General features: G+C 42.5%; 1 protein-coding gene across 17 annotated transcripts in view; it reads right to left on the bottom strand.

The window, feature by feature from the left end:
* The window catches only part of LOC308195067 (uncharacterized protein), a 1623621-nt gene that overhangs the window by 538977 nt on the left and 1064979 nt on the right, over window positions 1-19665 (bottom strand). For 4 of the 17 annotated variants that reach the window (XR_013951209.1, XR_013951210.1, XR_013951211.1 and 1 more), the window contains exon 1: window positions 12938-13367. The gene's annotated coding sequence lies outside the window, so the exon portion shown is untranslated. Of the gene's footprint in view, window positions 1-12937; window positions 13390-19665 lie in introns of those variants that run through there. The other 13 variants (XR_013951199.1, XR_013951200.1, XR_013951201.1 and 10 more) reach the window with 10 other exon arrangements.

A 19665-nucleotide genomic window follows, 5' to 3' on the forward strand; every position in this document is an offset into this window, starting at 1 on the left:
CTGGAAAAGGAAAAAAATAAAAATAAAAATAAAATAGAGAGAGAGAAGAGAAAGAACTAAGCTGTCTTAGGCTCACCTTTGCTTTTACCTCTCCAGCCATGATCAGGACAGGAAGAGAAAACATTGACAGATCCCAGAGCAAAGCAATTGTTCAATATAGAAAATTGAATCCAAACATGAAAATAAGATGGAAGACCTATTTTCCAGAGCTGTAGGCACACCTAATTAGCTGCAGACTCCAGAGAATCTAAATGAATGCAGAATGACATATTACTAGAGGAAGTAAAATAATCTGAACAGGAAGGCAAGGCATAATTTTGTTCTAATAGATTACTTAGAGTTATACAAAGAGTATTCTGATAGCTAAATGATCTGAAATTCTACCAATGCGACAGAAATGTTTAAGCACACTGCTGTCCTCTCAGGCACTATAAAGTCACAGTATTGCTAAATAACATTGTAACTTTTCATATATGAACCTATTTGTTTGCACAATTGTTTTAAAGCATCATGACCATGCTTTGCTGTGATATGACAAGGTTGTGGTATCCAACAGATGATTGCTGCAGACCTGAATGAAACCCTAAGTGCAATGAAGTGTTTTCCAGTTTTTAATGGACATTATTTTTGCCCACAATTTGTTGAGAAAAATATAAAATACCAAGGAGCTATCATGGACAAAGGAGACAAAGAAAATATTAACACCCTTTTGACAGGTGAGGAAGAGTATAGAGACACTAAGAATGTGGCTAGCAGAATCACATTAGGGATATTCATGCTAAAGACAAGTCCACATGACTACACAACAAAGTTGGTTATCAGTCAGAGGTAAGTAGCATGGGTGCCAGGAGCAGGACGGCGGTGTTGATACAGCACCTAAACTGAGCCCTGCTGAGGGACACTGAGGGACACCAGGCTGACACTGGCCATCTCAAGGGCCTCTTCTTGATGCTACACTGGGCAATGCAGATATTTCCTAAATACTTTGCCCAGTAGGAATGAAGCCCAGAGCACTGAAGCTTTAATGCCTTTAAAACAAGAGTAGCCTTTTCACAACTACCTGCTTACTTTTGACCAGCATCCTGCTCATCTTTATCATGGTGTCCTTTGTCTGACTTTTCCTTTAAATATATATATTTATTTATTTTTTATTATTTTATTTTTTTTCCAGACAAGCAGACAGAAGAACAACCCCCTCAGAGTCCTCTGCTGAGGACAGCAGCACAAACTCAGTTTTACAGTCAGGCACTGCAGGAACCAAGGTTTGCATTTCACTGAATACAAAATGACATGCGTTACTCTGGAAAATGTCAGAGGGCTACTACGGGAGAGGTGCCTATGAAGGCTGTCTTGTGAGACCTCTCCCTTCTACTTTCCCAGGCCCCTCTCTATGCAGTAAAGGCAAGGGACAGCTAGCAACCAAGACAATGTTGATAATGTTTCAAGGTGCAGGTGGTAACACAGAGAACAATCAGCCTGAAATTAGCCTTAAGTACACATCTGACAAGAAAAAAAAATAGGATAGACACTGGTTTCTCCTCGCGAGCAGCTAGCACTCCAAGTGGATGGAGTGTTGTCATGAAAATAATTATGAGGAAAGATATTTGCAATGGAAGGAAGAGGAAAGTAAGAAGGTGGAGATTTAGCCCATTCTAGAACCAAAATGAGGGATAACCAAGAGATAAAATATTTTTTTTTCTTTCTTTTTTTTAAGGAAGGTAAATTAAGCCGAAGCCAAAGTCCAAAGCAGCAATGCTGACACTGATCTATAACTAACAGACTAATATCTTTTAAAGCCAAAAGGGATCATATAACCATCTACTGTGATGTTCTGCATTAGAACTATAAGGAGAGCAAGATTTTTAGATTTTTGACATTCAGTTTTTCCAGTTAAGACCCGAGGTGACTATTTGAAAATTCTCCATGAGAGAAAATGCTGAAAAAAAGTTGGTCTGAATTCAACACAACGGATAAAATAAATAAATAAATAAATAAAATAATGAAATAGTGGAAATTTAGTTTGATTACTATACTTTTATTTGCAAAAAGCAGAAGATGGTAGAAGGTAACATAAAATGCACTTCAGAATGAAAAACTGACATTTGGTTTTAAAAATATCTGAACAACAATTTCAGGATTATAAGAGGGTTTTTGTTTGTTTGTTTGTTTTCTCTCAGAGATAATGTGTGAAATAAGCTTATTTGTAGAATTGTTTGATTCATGTGAGAGCACCATGAAGCAAGGTGCTACTCACATAACTCTAGGCCCACTTCTATGCTACATAGGTCAGGCTAGAAAATCCTGCCTGAACCTCCCATCTTTTGGCTGTGCAATGCAGGCATTTTAAAAAGACATTTGGTCAGGATAGAATGCATCAAGGGGAAAAAAAAATCACCATATTCTAAACATGACGCTGAAAGATTATGAACCAAGCATTTAGGGAACACTCCAGGAGACAAAATGGATCAAAAAAAAAAGACAGACAAATAAAGGAAAAAATTGTATCTAGCCGTCTGCAGTTTTTTAAGGGAAAAAAAAAAAAAAGACCTTGCAGAGGTCTTCAAGGCAATCATATGGTCTCATAAATGGTCTCATGAAGAAGGTAGTCAGGTTCAGTTGCAAGGACAGCATGTAGAAATTTCTCCCAAGTGGTTGAGGAGATGGTAGACCACACTGAGAACTTCCAATGTAAATGGGTGTGCTGATGACTGGGCTGCGTACTGCTTTGTTTTTAAGGTTATGCCACAGCGAATCTTGGAATATAACCATGGAATGGTACAGAATTCCTGGAAAGGATGTGGTCAAAGACTGACAGCAATAACCTATCTACAAAGTTAAGGACATAACTGATGGATGTGAGTGCTGTTAAAGCTCTGGAGAAAGGTGAAACAGTAGGTGGTTGCAAGCAGGGTCAGGAATCACAACACTGAATGCCAGGCCATCTAAGAACCCCTCATGTGAATGGAACACCTCAGGAAGAAGCATTCACAGCAGCAAAGCTAAAAAAAAAAGGCCAGTCAGCCTCACCTCCATTCCTGGAAAGGTGATAGAGCAGCTCCTCCTGGAGGTCTTCTCCAAGCATGTGGAGGATAAGAAGGTGATCAAGAGTAGTCAGCATGGATTCACCAAGGGGAAGTCATGCTTAACCAATCTGATAGCCTTCTATGGTGGGGTGACCAGCTGTGTAGATGAGCGGAGAGCAGTGGATGTGGTCTACCTTGACTTCAGCAAGGCTTTTGATGCTGTCTCCCATAACAACCTCATAGGCAAGCTCAGGAAGTGTGGCCTAGATGAGCGGACAGTGTGGTGGGTTGATAATTGGCTGGATGGCAGAGCTCAGAGGGTTGTGCTCAGAGGTGCAGAGTCTAGTTGGAGGCCTATAGCTAGTGGTGTCCCCCAGGGGTCTGTACTGGGGTCCAGTCTTGTGCAACTTAGTCATCAGTGACCTGGGCAATGGAACAGAGTGCATCCTCAGCAAGTTTGCTGGTGACACAAAGCTTGGAGGAGTGTCTGATACCCCAGAGGGCTGCACTGCCATTCAGAGGGACCTTGACAGACTGGAGAGATGGGCTGAGAGGAACCTCATGAAGTTCAACAGAGGCAAATGCAGGGTCCTGAACCTAGGGAGGAATAACCCCAAGCACCAGCACAGGCTGGGGATTGACCTGCTGGAGAGCGGCTCTGCAGAGAGGGACCTGGGAGTCCTGGTGGACGGTAAGCTACCCTTGAACCAGCAATGTGCCTTTTTGGCCAAGAAGAATGACGGTATCCTGGGTTGCATTCAGAAGAGTGTTGCCAGCAGGTCAAGGGAGGTGATCCTCCCCCTCTACTCAGCCCTGGTGGGGCCAAACCTGGAGGATTGTGTCCAGTTCTGGGCTCCCCAGTGCAAGAGGGACATGGAGCTACTGGATGGAGTCCAGAGGAGGGCTACAAAGAGGATAAGGGGACTGAAGCATCTTTCATATGAGGAGAGGCTGAGGGAGCTGGGCCTGTTTAGCTTGGAAAACTGAAGACTGAGGGGAGATCTCACGAATGCATACAAATATCTTAAGGGAGGGTGTCAAGAGGATGGAGCTGGTCTCTTTGCAGTTGTGCCCAGCAACAGGACAAGAGGCAATGGGCACAAACTGAAGCACAGGAGGTTCCGGATGAATATGAGGGGGCACTTCTCTACTGACAGTGTGACAGAGCACTGGGACAGGCTGCCCAAAGAGGTTGTGGAGTCTCCTTCTCTGGGGATATTTAACACCCGCTTGGGTGCCATCCTGTGCAACGTGCTCTAGGTGATCCTGCTTGGCAGGGGGGTTGGACTAGATAATCTTCAGAGGTCCCTTCCAACCTTGGCCATTCCGTGATTCGGTAAATACACTATTACAGTAATCCAAGCAAGACAAAACAAGAACTGAAAAATGAAAAAAAAAAAAAAAAAAGACATTTACACATTGGATAATCTATAGGAGTGAATTGTTCTCTAGAATTTCTCTGGTTTTGATCCACTGTATAATTAACTGTGGTATAAAATGAATTCCAAAATAATTGCAATCAGGTTGGGAAATGTCAGTTGCTCAGCTGTGCTTCCTAAAGAAGTGTCTGGTTTGTGCTTTTAAAGCTACATGAAAAAGAAATGCAGCTAGAAACTTTTGTAATTCAAAATATTTAGCTGAATGACAAGAAAACTAATCTTTGGTTTATTGTAAGACATGATAAAAGATTTCTCAGGATCCTGGATGTTCATATTTTTCTTCTGCTCTTTTAATGCAGTGCTACTCTGAGAAACGACTTTGTCAGAAATGTAGCTGAAGTGTTTAAAAGTGAGAAGTGGTTGTGAATAAGCAACGCAGAATGCCTTGGAGAGGTCTAATGTTTGGAGATATGCACTCTGCTCTTTCTGATTACCACACCCTTTGGAGAGTGTGTCAAGTCCGATGTCCAAAAATTGAGAATTGCTCAGAATCATTTGTCTCTACTGGAAAGCTGAGCCAGCTTCTCCTCGCTTGGTGTATCTGTCCTTGGTGCATAATCAGTTAAAATCAGAGGTTTAATTCAGACCCAGAAATAAGTTTTACTGCTTCCATTAGCTCCTGAGCATCAACAAAGCAGCTGGAGAGTGCAGCAAATGCACTGGCTTTTTGCAGATGTGTTATTTATTGAGAACGTAAAATAGATGAACTACTTGGGCTTCTGACTGCAGAGGCTCCTGGTCCTGCCATTAGCATCAACCAAGATACCAGCTATCACACATCACCAGCAGAATTGCTGATCTGCTGGCTGATACATCAGTGAAAATTTGCTGAGTGGCATTAATTTGCCTCAGGACCCAAAGGCCATACCTAAACCATGGGACCAGCAGCTCCCATCTCTGGAGAAATGTGAACGGCAGCAGCCTGCCTTCCCAGCTCTGAATTTTGGGGCAAAAAAGCTAAAAAATGTGGTTTTGAGGAATGCAGGGGGTGTTCCTGACCTTAGGTGGAGGAAAACAGTGTCCTAAGACATGCTGCTAATCACATTTACAAGGCAATTAGAAGCAGTCAGCAAGACCTGCTAGTAATTCATTACTCATGATGGTGTTTGAAAAGGAACAAACAAATGATTCAGACTGTTAGTGAGGCAAGCAGCTAAGGAAGAGGAACCCTTTTACTTGTAAGTGGAGCACTTTTAATGCAGGATTAGTATGATTCAATAAACATAGCACTCCAGAATGATATTTTGAAAGAGCCATTTTTTGGAACCAAATCACATGTTAAGTGGCATGCTTAAGCAAATTCTGAGTGAAATCAAATTAGAGTTGGATTTAAATGATGCTTTGAAATTATTTTAATGGTTCTTATTGATTAGAAATGTAATTTTATATGACAATGTTATGTATAATCAAAATGCAGTCATAGAGAAAAGGGTCAGGATATTACTGAGGTGTGTTCTTTTCTCTTTACCATAGTTAGCCAAGAGGACAAGGAAAAAAAAAATCTTTTCCAAGCCTGGGCTGCTGCTTTCCCCTAATTTTAATTTAGCAAAATTAAGAGAATTTAATCAGTCCACCTAAAGGTGCATGCCTCTCCCCTTTCTTTTGTATATTTCTGTTCATGTAACTGTGGAATTTCATGCTACTATCTTAAATATTTTTCTGATTTCACTTTAGTAGAGAGGTGTTAAATTATATTCCCTCACATCTTGTACTGAACGGTCATGTGCTGATTGTATTTGGTTTAATTTTATTAATTTTGAATATTTAACACCCCAAATCTGGAAGATTTCCCAGGTTACAAATCTGTCTAATAGATGCCTCAGTAAAGAAGGCAGCTCTGATTTGCAGGGGACACAATGGGAACAGGACATCATAGGGTGGATCCCCGTGCAACCCCTTCCTGTGCTTGTTTATCCAGAACCCCACCTGACATTTCAGAGATAATATTTACCCCCTGAGGAGGAGAAGGCCTGTTCACTTTGCTGGGGACTCCCAGGAATTAACCCATTATAGGGAAAGTGAATGGTAAAACCCTGCCAGTGGCACATGCTATTGGGTTCAAACAAGTGCAAATAGATGGCTCAAACCGATCTGGGTCATATATCTAGTACCAGCAGATTCAGCCAGCAGGAGGCCACTATTTGGTATACAGCCAATATAACACATCTATGCATGGTGGGACAACACTCCTGAGTCTTGAGATCCTAATCTGCCTTTCAGTCTTACCCACCAGCCCCTAGCTGCACACTGGTTTGGTTTCTGCCCTTTTGGGTTGTTGCACACTGTCCATCTTGCTTATTTTTCTAAAATCCCATCCTCCGTATTTACATGAGCTAAGGCTGGTTGTTCCTCCACACATAACCATTGCAACCTTGCAGTGTGTAACACAGACATTACAAAGCTTGTCAACGATGGTGCCCTGGAGAAGTGTTTGGAACACTGCTTTGTGTCCTATCAAACCTAATGCCATGCAAATGAAAGCAGGAATCAGGGAACTGCAAAATTTGTCTAGTGCTTGTGGATTGAGCCCAGCCCAAGCAGAACCTTTAGCTAGCAGTGGCTTGTTCCAGTTCCCTAAGAGCTGGGTTTAGATCACCACCTGGCCAGTTCAGGCACCTGCTGTCACTGTATTGTAAACTGGTCTGGTGAGGGACAAAAATGATGACGTGATTCCTTGAAAGAGCGTATTACACTCTGTTGATCTGTATTACAATCAATGCTGGTGAGAATGATAATACAAATAGCAGCCACAAGTTCAAGACCTGGTGGTGGCAGGAGCTGAGCAATGCAAAAGGGAAAGATGGTCCACCTTCAATCAACAGAACCGATGGTTTTAGCACATTGTCAGAGTAAGAAAGTTCACACTGGATAAAAGCTGGTAAAAATGAATTCAGAACTTTCAGAAATTGTTCACCTAGATGGCTTCTACTCTGTTCAATCGGGTAGTATGAAAACATATTATTCAGTAAGATTAAAATGTTCTTTTTGATAATAGCTGAATTATATCATTTATTATCAAAATTATATGCTGGATACATGTAATAAAGGAGGTGTGTAAGTTCAGTATTACCATGCATAGTTTATTATGCCATACAAGCTGAAATGAACAGAACTGAAAATGCAGAAACAAAACACATTCACATTATTGAAATGAAACGCTCATGCCTTATCAAAACAAAACAAAAAAAATAGAAATGGTTCATTTAAACATTTTCCTGTCAAAAGAATAATCTGAAATTGACATACTCCCATGAAATATTTTGATTTTAAAAACATTTCATTCTCTGCTGTTAAAAAATGTTCTGCAAAGTAATATCTGTCTGCCCTTCTAGCCATATACATGCAACGTGGCATTGAGAACAATGTTTTCTAAAATGGAGATCACTCTTGATGGTTAGGACTGTATAAAGGTTATTTGTTGTTGTTTTTTGTTTTTTTTTTTAGAACTTTTTTTTTTTTTTTTAGTAACAGTGGCTTACATTTCTCCAGCACTCTCAGTAGGCAATAGCTGCTTTGTTGCTTGCCAAGGCAAAGTATACTCATATGATTATTACCATCAAAGTCTTCTTTGGTCCACCTTTTGTGTCCACTAGTGCGATCCGATTGTGAGCATTATGGGGCCTAGGAAGCATGCCTCCTCGTTGGGCCTAGCATATCCCACAACATCTCACTGAGGTTTCCAGACACCATTAGAGTAAACCAAGCAATTTGCATAATATTTGCCATCCAGATGGATGTTATTCTGCATGTGCATTTGCTTGAACACTAATTCCTTGCATGCATTTTTCTTAGACATACCCAGGGAGTGTACTGCAGTTTACCTTTTTTTTCTTTCAATTTTTTTTCCTAATGAAATGTTTCCTTGACCTTTAAACACCATTGAAGGCAGATGACAATGTGCACAAAATGTTTGTCTTAATTGTTTTGGGTGATGTGGCTTCACTGTGAAACTTCCTTCAGAAGCTTAATTACTCCCAGTGCTGCATTTACAGCAAAGGGAAGGTATCAAATGAGACAATGAAGGGAGCTCAGTGGTTTTGATCTTATTTTCTGAAATCAGGCTATCTCACGCTCTCACCATTTATTAATACAGATCATTTCCTCCCATTTCTCACAATTGAATTGAGTCACTGTTTGCATGCTGATGGGGCAAGCAAGCGGGGAGCTGCATTCATCGCTGCCTGATAATAGATGAGAGCCGTTAGTTCAGAGGCAGGCAGTTCCTCTGGAGGCCCTGCGATTTGCCAGAATATATTACATTTTTCCAAGATTATTGCACAGCAAATGATTAATATTGCATGCTCAAATGGCCTTTTCAAGGACTGAGTGGGGAGCGGGGGGGTGGAGGGGAGGGTGTTAAGGGAGGGCCTCAGAAGACTAATTTTCTATCTGCATGTTGTGATAGAGATGCATAATTGCAAACATAACTTGCCAGGGATAAAAAAGGGAAGCCACCAACCAATGTGGAGCCAGAGAAAATATGTCTTCAGTTGACACAGCCAGCAGAACCTTGTTGAAGTCATTGTGGCTCTACTGTTTTTCAATCATTGAAAAATCTAGTCTAGAAAGTTGATTAGGGAGGTGAAGCAGGGAACTACCAAGGGTAGAGAAGTAATTTTAGCAGGATGGAAAAGTATAGTCACTTAATCAAGGCCAGGCTGTGATGTGGACTCTACAAGAGTATGCAACTGGAAGAAGGATGCCTAGAAAAGCTAGGTATTATCTGCTGTGCAGTACCGAAGGAGTGTGCTGTGTCTGAATGTGAGCAGGAGAGGAGGAGAAAGTCTCTACCATGGGCTATAGGAAGTGGACAGAGGGGTTCAGTTGGCTAAGTATTGCTGTGAAATGTGTTAACAATGAGCCTAAGACTACATCACCTTTTCTAGTTTGCAGAGAGCTCTGCAAAACCCATGGGGAGGATGTAATATTTGTGGAAATGCTTTAGTAGAGTTGAATGGTGTTGGTGTATGAGAGGGCTGCATAGGTAATTTCTTAGCTCTTGCCTCTCTGGTGCAGCTAGGACCATGTTTTGGCTGTGTTGGAAAGCAAGGCTTTTGTAAATGCCCCCATGTGACTGAGCTGGATTTAGATGGAGCATGGATGAACTCAGTGCTCTTTATAGCTACACCAGCAGCATTTTTGTGGTATGTCTTCTACATTTCAGGCGCAAGAACTTGAACGAAATCCAGATGTAAGCCTAAATAATGTGACAAAATGTCTAAGCTGATTCACCTCCCCCTTCTTTAGTCTTTCTAGGAGCTGTGCTCTGAGGCTCTGAGTACTTTTGGCTAGCTGTGTATATCATGACTCAAAATCTGAGGAGCACATCCAAACTAGAATTGCTTCCACCTCCTTTCCACTTGCATGTCCTCTCAGCTGTTCTAGCTGCAGACAGCTTAAGTTATTCCTGAGATGCACAAAATTTTTATGTCACCTTATTTAGGCCACTGATTTACACATGCATTTTGATTTTAATTTGGATTATATTTCTTCCATTTCCTTATATATGCAGAGTGCTTCAATTAGGTTTTCTTCTAGGATGATACTGATTATGTTTTCCTAACTGCAAGAAGTAAGAAGGGGTATGTATATAAGTATATGTGTATGTATATGTGTATTCTGTGTTGGTGGACACTTGGGTTGGCTATAAATAAATACAAAGTTTGCATGCAGTCTTTAGCATACTTAGATTACTTAGCATACTTAGAACATATTTAGATTAGTCAAAATCACACAATATATAAGCCTGAATGAATGTGTGTTTTTTCCTCAGCATTTCCCTCCTATCCATGTGGGGCCTGGTAACAAAAGAAAAGTATCAGGTCTTTTCCTGAGCACTCTGGAACTGATATTCTGAAAATTGTATCCATCTATGCAGCATCATTTATGCTTCACCTCTGGCTCCATCTCAGGGCTGAATATAAAGCTAGAGACAGTAGTTCAGCTTTCGTGCTTCTCAGTCTTGGTTTCTCAAGTATGAGTTAAAGAAAGGCTGACTTCACTCTTAGCTGTGCAAGCAGATTTCTGCTGAGACTTTTGTTTATCTAGTTTTCCATCCTAAGCATCCATTGCATCCAGTGTGTCCTAAGAGCATCTAGTTTTCAATCTAGTGCATCTTAGATATACCCCTGTATATCTACAAGTGTCTGCCTAAACGTAATTCATGTCCACCCCAGCATCTTCAAAGCAGGTTGCCTACAGCATAAAAAGATCCTCAAATATATTTTTTCAAACAGATGTGGTGAGGTTGGTGTACTTATTACTTGTGAGGAGACTTCCAGTGAGTCGTTTTTATTTTTTTTTCTTAATTAAAAGGATTATTTTTTATATTGTGGAACCAATTTTATTATAGAATAATAGAATCATAGAATATCCCGAGTTGGAAGGGACCCACAAGGACCACCGAGTCCAACTCCTGGCTCCACACAGATCTACACACAAATTCAGACTTATGACTAAGGGCATAGTCCAAACGCTTCTTAAACTCCAACAGGCTTGATGCCGTGACTACATCCCTGGGGAGCCTGTTCCAGTGCGCGACAGCCCTCTCAGTGAAGAAGGTCTTCCTGATATCCAGCCTGAACCTCCCCTGTCACAGCCTGACACCATTCCCTCGGGTCCTGTCACTGGTCACTAAAGAGAACAGATCGGCGCCTGCCCCTCCACTCCCCCTCGTGAGGAAGCTGTAGGCCGCCATGAGGTCTCCCCTCAGCCTCCTCTTTTCTAGGCTGAACAGGCCCAGTGACCTCAGTTGCTCCTCGTATGTCTTCCCCTCTAGGCTCTTCACCACCTTTGTAGCCCTCCTCTGGACACTCTCCAACACTTTCACGTCCTTTTTGTACTGTGTTGCCCAGAACAGCGCACCGTACTCAAGGTGAGGCCGCACCAGTGTAGAGCAGAGCGGGACAATCCCATTCCTCAACTGACTAGCAATGCCGTGCTTGGTGCACCCCAGGGTACGGTTGGCCCTCCTGGCTGCCAGGGCACACTGCTGGCTCATGTTCAGCTTGCTGTCAACCACAGCCCCCAGATCCCTCTCTGCGGGGCTGCTCTCCAGCGTCTCATTGCCCAGTCTGTACGTGTAGCCAGGGTTGCCCCGTCCCAGGTGCAGGACCCGGCACTTGCTCGTGTTATACTTCATGTGGTTGGTGATTGCCCAGCTCTCCAATCTGTCCAGATCTCTCTGCAAGGACTTTCCATCCTCAACAGAGTCAACAACTCCTCCCAGTTTGGTATCATCTGCACATTTGCTCAAAACACCTTCTAGTCCTACATCCAAATTGTTTATAAAAGCCATGTCCAGTTCTGGGCTCCCCTGTACAAGAGGGACATAGAACTACTGGAGAGAGTCCAGCAAAGGGCTACAAAGACAGTTAGGGGACTGGAACATCTTTCTTATGAGAAAAGGCTGAGGAAGCTCAGCTTGTTTAGCCTGGAGAAGAGAAGGCTGAGAGGGGATCTTATCCCTGTATATTGATAAGACTCCTCTTATCCTCTGGATTCCTTTTGGTGGTGCCCAGCAATAAGACAAGAAGCAACGGGCACAAAATGCAACACAGCAAGTTCCAAATGATTAGGAGAGAAAACACTTGTTTATTGTGGGGGTAACACAGTGCTGGAACAGGTTGCCCAGAGAGGCCATGGAGTCTCCTCAGAAGATGTTTGAAACCCACCTGCATGTGAACCTTCTTAGAGTTCTAGGTAAGACCAACAATGTGACGCACTTTAAACAGTCTTTAAACAGTGAGTTGTGCTGGCACAGAAGCCCAGACGAGGCCAGACCCTCTCCTGGCAAGGCGGCCCGACACAGTCACCCCCAGGAAAGAGGCCCTCAGCCCCCCTGACCCTCCTCCTCCTTCCACACGAGGGCCTCTTTCAGGCCGCACAAGCCCCCTCCCAACACGGCCATGTTGGGCCTGGGGCGTGGCGCGCCATCACAGCGGCCATCACAGAGGCCTCCTGATGTCACAGTGGCATCTGCCCCCCCCCCCTTTGTCCTGGGGCCTATAAAAGCCCCTGCGCCTTGCCCCCCCCTCACTCATCTCCCAGGTCCTCTGGCGAGCACCAACCATGGTTGGAATTAAGAGGTCCTGGGTTGATGGTTGCCCACCCCTTTGTGGGAGCAAGTGGTTCACGGAACCAGAGAAGAAGTGGAGGCGGAGGAGCGCTGGCCGAGAAGGAGCAGCCGCGGCGGATGGTGTGGAGCCCATGGAGGTGGATCCACCTGCGGAGGAAGAGCTGATGGAGGTGGATCCACCTCCATCCTATCTGACATGGCACAGCGTCATCGTGCCAGGGCTCCCACCAGCGAGACCATACCATCGTCTTCGCAGAAGCGCCCGGACTGCTCCATATTCCCGGCCATGCCTCCGCCTCCGCAAATAGGGGGGAGAGGCCATCCAGTTACCATCATGCAGGCTTGCCTGTAGGATGGCCTCTTCCCCCCCCCCTCCCCGTCCCTTTCCCCATCCCCACCTCTCCTGTAGAGGTGTCACCTCTTCTGCACGGAGTCCCAAGCAGTGGGCAAGAGCGCACTCGGCTTCCTCTGGGCTGCTGCACCGGGGCGACAGGAGAACCCTTCCGAAGGCCACGCTGGGCATGGGGTGTCTCGGCCTGAGGACGAGAAGGCTGCCCAAGAGGTGCCTGAAGACGAAGCCGCGCCCTGCAAGGCGGTGCACAGAGAAGAGCAGCAGATCCCTCAAAACAGTGACACAGACAGCTGCTCCTCTGAAGAAGCAGAAGTCTTCAGGTCTGCCTGGAAGAAGTGCAGGAGTGCAGCATAAAGGCCCTTCAAGATGCTTGGTTACCAGTTCTTCCCAAGACGGGGCAACAAACTGATAGAATAATCATAAGAAAAATAATAAATAAATACATTACAACAAGAACAACAACAAGAACAGTAATAATAAACAATAACCAGTAAAACCACTTTTGTCTCTTCTGTGGTGTCATTTGTCCCAGCCAACAGGGGTTCATGAGGGGTAGGTCCTGTTAAACAAATTTGATTTCCTTTTATGATAAGATCACCCATCTAGTCGATCAAGGGAAACCAGCTGATGTGATCTTTTTGGATTTCAGTAAAGCTTTTGACACAGTTTCCCATAGGATCCTACTGGACCAAATGTCCAGCATCCAGCTGGACAAAACCATCATACGATGTGTGAATAACTGGCTGACGGGTAGGGCTCAAATGGTTATGGTAAATGGGGCCGCATCAGGCTGGCGGACGGTCACCATCTTCAAAGCAGTGGGGTTTTGCAGATTTATTATTACTATTATTATCACTACATTTGTTGTTATTATTATTATCATTATCATTATTAACTGTGGGGCTTTTGGAGATGAGAACTCTAAAACTTTTGAGTGACAGCAGGGACAACAGATCAAACAGCATGTCTGGTAAGAACGGTTTTAAACTTCTGTCCTCCTTTATTCACTGAAGAGGTAGATAAATAAATGTTCATCATGACAGTACTGATGAAGTTGGATAGCATTTGTTTCAGAGTTACGGGTAATAAGGGCAAGGATTGGTGTTGGTGCATAAATAAAGATGAAGGTTTAAATTTTGTGGCCCTAAAGCAACCTCTTTTTTTAAGTTTGTTGTGTTCAAAGTTGGCTGAAACATACCTAGATTAATTTTGGGCTGTGGCTTGGGACAACAAGACCTGTAACATGCCCTCAGGCTGTTACCTCCAGAGTGAAAGACTCAAGGTATGTCATTGCCAGAGAACGATACAGTACTGAATGGAGCTGAGACCCTTCACCAATATTTGGAGCATGTTGTTATGGGCTTCTAAACTGAACTGCCTAAGAGAAAACCAAACAAATAAGTGTTGTGGGGCTTGTTGCAGCCTAGCTGGCTGTGCTTCAGGCCTTGAAGTTCATGGATGGGAAATAAACCCATAGAAATACATGGGTTTATTGAAAACACTTTACCCACCACTAATCTTTTAAGTACCTTGATTTATGCCTCTACAGCAAGTCAGACAAACCACTGAGTTAACCCAGCAGGTTTGATAGAGATACAGTGGTGGAGAGGATTTGCTGTGCTTTTCACTCCATTTCCAGCCATCTCCTACCTCAGTATGTTTCTGCTGTGGTCAGAGCGGAGTTGCACGTGTGTAGTTGGTGTTGACCTTTCTCTGCTGAGCTATTTTTCAAGAAGAATGAAAATACATGCACTTATTACTAGTTTCTCATTACTTGTTGTTTGCTGTTACAGAACCAATTGCAGGGGGATTTCAGCTGTTTACAATATCTTCTTACTTAGGTTGCTGACTTCAGATGTAGGGCTTTAATTGGGTTACTTTTATAACTGAGGGAGCAAAAGGATGCTTTATTTTACCTCAGCAAATAGAGTCTGTCTCTTCATTACAGGCTTTTGACAAGCTATCCACAATTTATGTGGAGGGTCTTTTGCATCTCTTGCAACTTCCTGATGCAGAAAATGTGTTCTTTCAAGTGTTTTTCCACAGGGAGATACTGGCTGGGGAACAGCCACCAGAGAGTAAACTATTCTTCCAATAAGTCTCAAGTGGCTACATGGGAATAACCATTGTGCTTAATCTCATCATGCTCTCAGAGAGGTATGTGGCTTCCCAGCAGAGATCATTGCACATTTGCTATCTCAGAACTCAGCTCAGGGCTCACACAACTCAGATAACATAGCTTATCAAGATACCATGAGCCAGCTGAGGTGCGATAGCTGTCTGTGCAACTCCCATAGACCCTGCCAAAAGCAAGGTAATGCAACTTAACTTAATTCTCATTCCTTGCAGGCTGAGTGAAGTCATTCTATTACATCTGCCATCAGCTAAAAACATGCACTTGGGGTTTTTGTTTTGCAGCTCTGTCCATATGTGGTATCCTGTTAAGGTGTAGTAACACAAACTCTATATTAGATGTCCCTGCGGGGACATCTAGGCTGGCTTTTCAACCAGGCACTGTCACGTTAAGGGTGTATGGCTGAGGGGGGCCCTCCCCTTGAGTCACGAGGTTCAGAAATGTACACTTTGTTTTCTAGATTCCTTCTCAGAGAGGAGACTAGGTGTGGCAAGATCCAGTCCTAGTCCCAGACTTGGTCAGTAGTTTATGTCTAAAAGATTATGTGTATAGCCACTTATTAGAGTCAACATTTGACTGTTTCAGAGCCCTGCCAAGGACTTTCACTGACAATTTCACAAAGTTGAACAGATGGGTAATTTATATTTGCATATACCTTTATGTATATAAATATATATTTATACATATATTTATAACATATTTGGAATTGCTATTGGTAAATTCATTTAATGCAATAATTGAGCTTGAGTTAATAGTTTAGTGCTTTAGTTATCAATATTTTTCCAGGTAACATCAGACACAGTTGGAGGCGAGAGTCTTACAAAAGAGGCATCCCTGCTTGGGAAGAAGAGAGGTCCAGGCCCATCAATCCATCCAATAATTGGAGTTCTCATCCTCAAAAATAGGGGATTTCTGAAAACCAGATTTATACTTTTGGCAAGGTAGGAGTAAGTCATTTGTTGTGTGCTGATTGGCTCTCAACAAAGCTTGTTGAGTTGTTTAGTAAGGAAGGAAAAAGGAGGAGGGGTTGAGGCCAACATTTGGTACATTTAGTTGCTTTCCCAGCTTTATTTGGAACAACATCAGGATGTGAGGCTTCCATCTCATCCCAGACATTGCTTATTTGCTGTGGCTGATGGGCCTATTGTTCAACTGCAAACCTCCAACATCTGTCCTGTACTTTGGCCAGCAAGATATGAGAAAGGTATGCATATTAATCAATTCACACTCCTGCATGTTATTTAACTCACATTCCTGTTCAAGCCCAGTCTCAGCAATTCTCTTCTGATTTATGCTCACACACTCACTATTTTGACACCAACAAGCCTGGCGATATTCCACAGGCACCTACTCCTGATGGGCCTGACTCTTCCAGTTTTTCCTTCTCCAAATCAGCATGAAACTCTTCATCAGCTCAATGAGATGTGAGTGGTGCGAGAGCCAAGAGCTCTTCAATGCCTCATCTCTGCAGGCCATACCAGGAAACGAGGATTTCACTTCAGAATTTATTTATTTTTTCCCTCTTGTCAAGCTGCTTGAACTTCAAAGCAACTTCTTACTGCCTGTGCTTTCATGCAGTTTGATTCCTGTGTTTGTGGGGTTTATACATTAATGCTGGTTTCAGGCAGTCTGAGATAGTTATTTAACTTATTCCACATAGGGCCAAAACCCTCTAAGTATTAGACCTTCAGTTTCTCTGGCTTAATTTGGTTCCCAAGACCATCTCACAGGATGAGAACAGAAATATCATTATTTCCATCAGATGACAGGAATTTCAGTGAAGTTGCTTAGCTACTCTGTGAAGTAGCCAGCACAAGAGAGGTGTAGAATAGGGGTAAGAAATGGTCTTTTTTGACCTGTTCTTAGGGAAAAACAATTTTCCATGCACAAAATAGAAAATACTTCTCTTCTGGTACTTCTGGAAGTGAGTGTTGAAAGTCCTAAATTAATGCAACGCAATGAAGGGCAACAGAGCAGTGAAATGTGTCCTCAAAGCCACTTTCAGCAACCTCTTGGAGATCCGAAAATGTTGAAGCTCCAGAGTCTCTTAATGTTAACTTCAGCTTCTAAACCACCCCTATCTTGACACTTAAAATGTCAGTTTCTTGCCATCATCTTGCTTTGATTGAGCTGTGCCATCCTGTCTGAGAGGAGATGGCACATTTCCTTCTGAAGACTGCACTTAATCTCGTTATGAAAGGTATGTTCTTTCATCCATTAAGCTGTGCTCTCTGATCAGAGCTCTTCAGAAGGAGTCTTATTTTTTTTAATCAGTGTTTTGCTCCAAGGACAGGAAGGGTTTAAATAAGTGAATGCTCTACTGCTCCTAGATGTCTCTATGCCATTTCCTCTGAAACAAAAGCAGTCTGAATCATCCTTGCAGTATTCCAGTTTTATGCTGAAATCAATGGAGGCACACAGGGTAAAACTAGAGTAGTGCAGCTGTGAATAAGCTCAGCAGAAACTTGGGGTTCATAGCATCCACTTATAAAATGCTTCATGGATCACACTGCTAAATGAACTTTGAGTGCCTTTGCTGCCTTAAACGAGTTTTTCAGAATAGCTTCCTCCTGGTTTTCGTGGGATAGCAAGAAAGTGAAAAATTAAAAGTGCAGTATTGTCCTTATTTATTTTTTATCTTTTATCTTTTCTTTCAGTGATTTATTATCTGAGACAGTGGGTTTTCCCCTGAGAGTTGGGATTCATTGCTATGTCTATTCAATATTTCCATTTATTTGTTTAAGCTAAGAGATCTATGCTTACAATATCAGATGGTATAGTGAAGTTCTTGCAGGCTCACGGAGTCTGTCAATGGAAATTCCTCTCCTGTATAAAGAATTCCGCATTTTGTGGAGAAAACATCCGGAATATCTTAATGTCTTTGTTTTGTAAGCACCTTATTTGTATCAATGCCTGTTGAAAACTGTATAATGGTTTCATATTTGAATATTGGTTTTTTAGTCTGCAAAGGATGAGGGAACAATCAAGAGTTGCTAGAGGGTATTAATAATATAAAGGTTGATGAGAAGGGCTCAGTGTAACTACTAACGGCACATAAAAATGAATAATGTGCAGCTCAACAGTTTTGATGCTGTCTCCATTAGCCTTATCTGTGAAAGCTACAGCAACTGCCTGCCCTGCCAATTAGTCCTCTCATCTCCCCTGGTTCACTGCTGTTTTTTCTTTTTGCCTGTCCAGGCTTCAGCGTCAAAACCCAGCATACACTGACTTCCAGTTAAATGTGAGGGAAAAGGAGGAACAGACTAAAACAAAACAAAACTAAAGGGTGAGAGAACTGTTGCAGTTCCCCATGCAATGTTCCTGTCATGCAGAGAAATAAGACAGTTTAGGAGCCCCTTGTGTCTTATGTACAAGTTCTGTTTGTCATAGGTGTTCACTCAACGCCCAGCCCAGGAAGCAGGTTGATCTAAGCCTCTGCCTCTGACCATCAGAAATGGTGGACATTTCGACGACAATTGTTGACAAATGCAGCCAATCACCACCTGACGAATCACCAGTGCCATCTAACAACATCACAAGCCTATAAGGAAAGTGAGTGTTGATAGTTCTTCCCATATGGCACAGAAATTATAAATAAAGTATTCATAACATTTCCAGGTAAATAGTCTTGGGAGTGCTCAATCTAGAAATACATACAAGCAGTTTCTCGCTAAATCTGTGTACTAAAAATTCATGTAGGCATCTGATCGCAACATGTACACCTGATAAAATGACTCACAGGGCCTGAGTAGATTGCACAGAGCATGCTGTCCTCATTGTTCAGCCTGGGAGAGACACAGGAATGTTGCAAGGGTTAGAAACCAGGTCAAGCAATCAGCCAAGGAGCTGAGAACAGCAGTGTTGTGCGCTGTCAAACTAAAAGTAACCTGCTAAAAATATAAGCAGGGTGGGCAGTGCTCTTGCCAATTAGTTCAATGCCCCTACTGATGGTGAAACACTAAGCCCCTTATCACATTAAATACATTTTTAAAAAGTAAATAAAAGCCAACTCCCTAAATCAGACCAAGCTATAAATGAAGCCCAGGTATTCTACTGAGAAATACTGAAAAACCTTAGATGAGAGAGCACAGAAGTTTGGAGTGGAGCTTTCTATATCAATATGTAGACACCAACAGTTACAACAGTCACTGTATTACTAAATACTGAATACTGTACCTTAGTATGCTTTGTTGCTGTAGGAAAGGTATAAATATGAACCCTCTCCCTGAGTAAAGGAAAAAATGGTTTTAAGAATGAAATCAATATTTTGGGGTTTTAAGGTCTTGAGAATTTTTTTTTCTTTAAGGAGGCCTACTTTTATTTTTATATAGCTGATGTTGACAATACTGTAATTTAAAGATTCAAAACCCTGTAAACGAAACAAAGGAGTACAGACCTGACTATTTTCACTTTTGAATCAATCAAAAGCAAGCTTTAATTAGACTGCATGTAAGTAACCTACATTAAAAAAAAACTTTATTTACTTTGAATAATGCATTTGTTGCTAACATCCATGATGGGGTTTCATTTCAATACATAGATTTGACTCTTTTGACCTGGGAGTTCCTCTGAAGTCTTCAGTTTCAATTTGGCCGTCTTCATGTCTGCGTTGAGGAGGGAACATAATGGCAAAAACAGCC

The sequence above is a fragment of the Anser brachyrhynchus genome (assembly GCF_964034855.1).
Source record: "Anser brachyrhynchus genome assembly, chromosome: 4".
Taxonomy (NCBI): Eukaryota; Metazoa; Chordata; class Aves; order Anseriformes; family Anatidae; genus Anser; species Anser brachyrhynchus.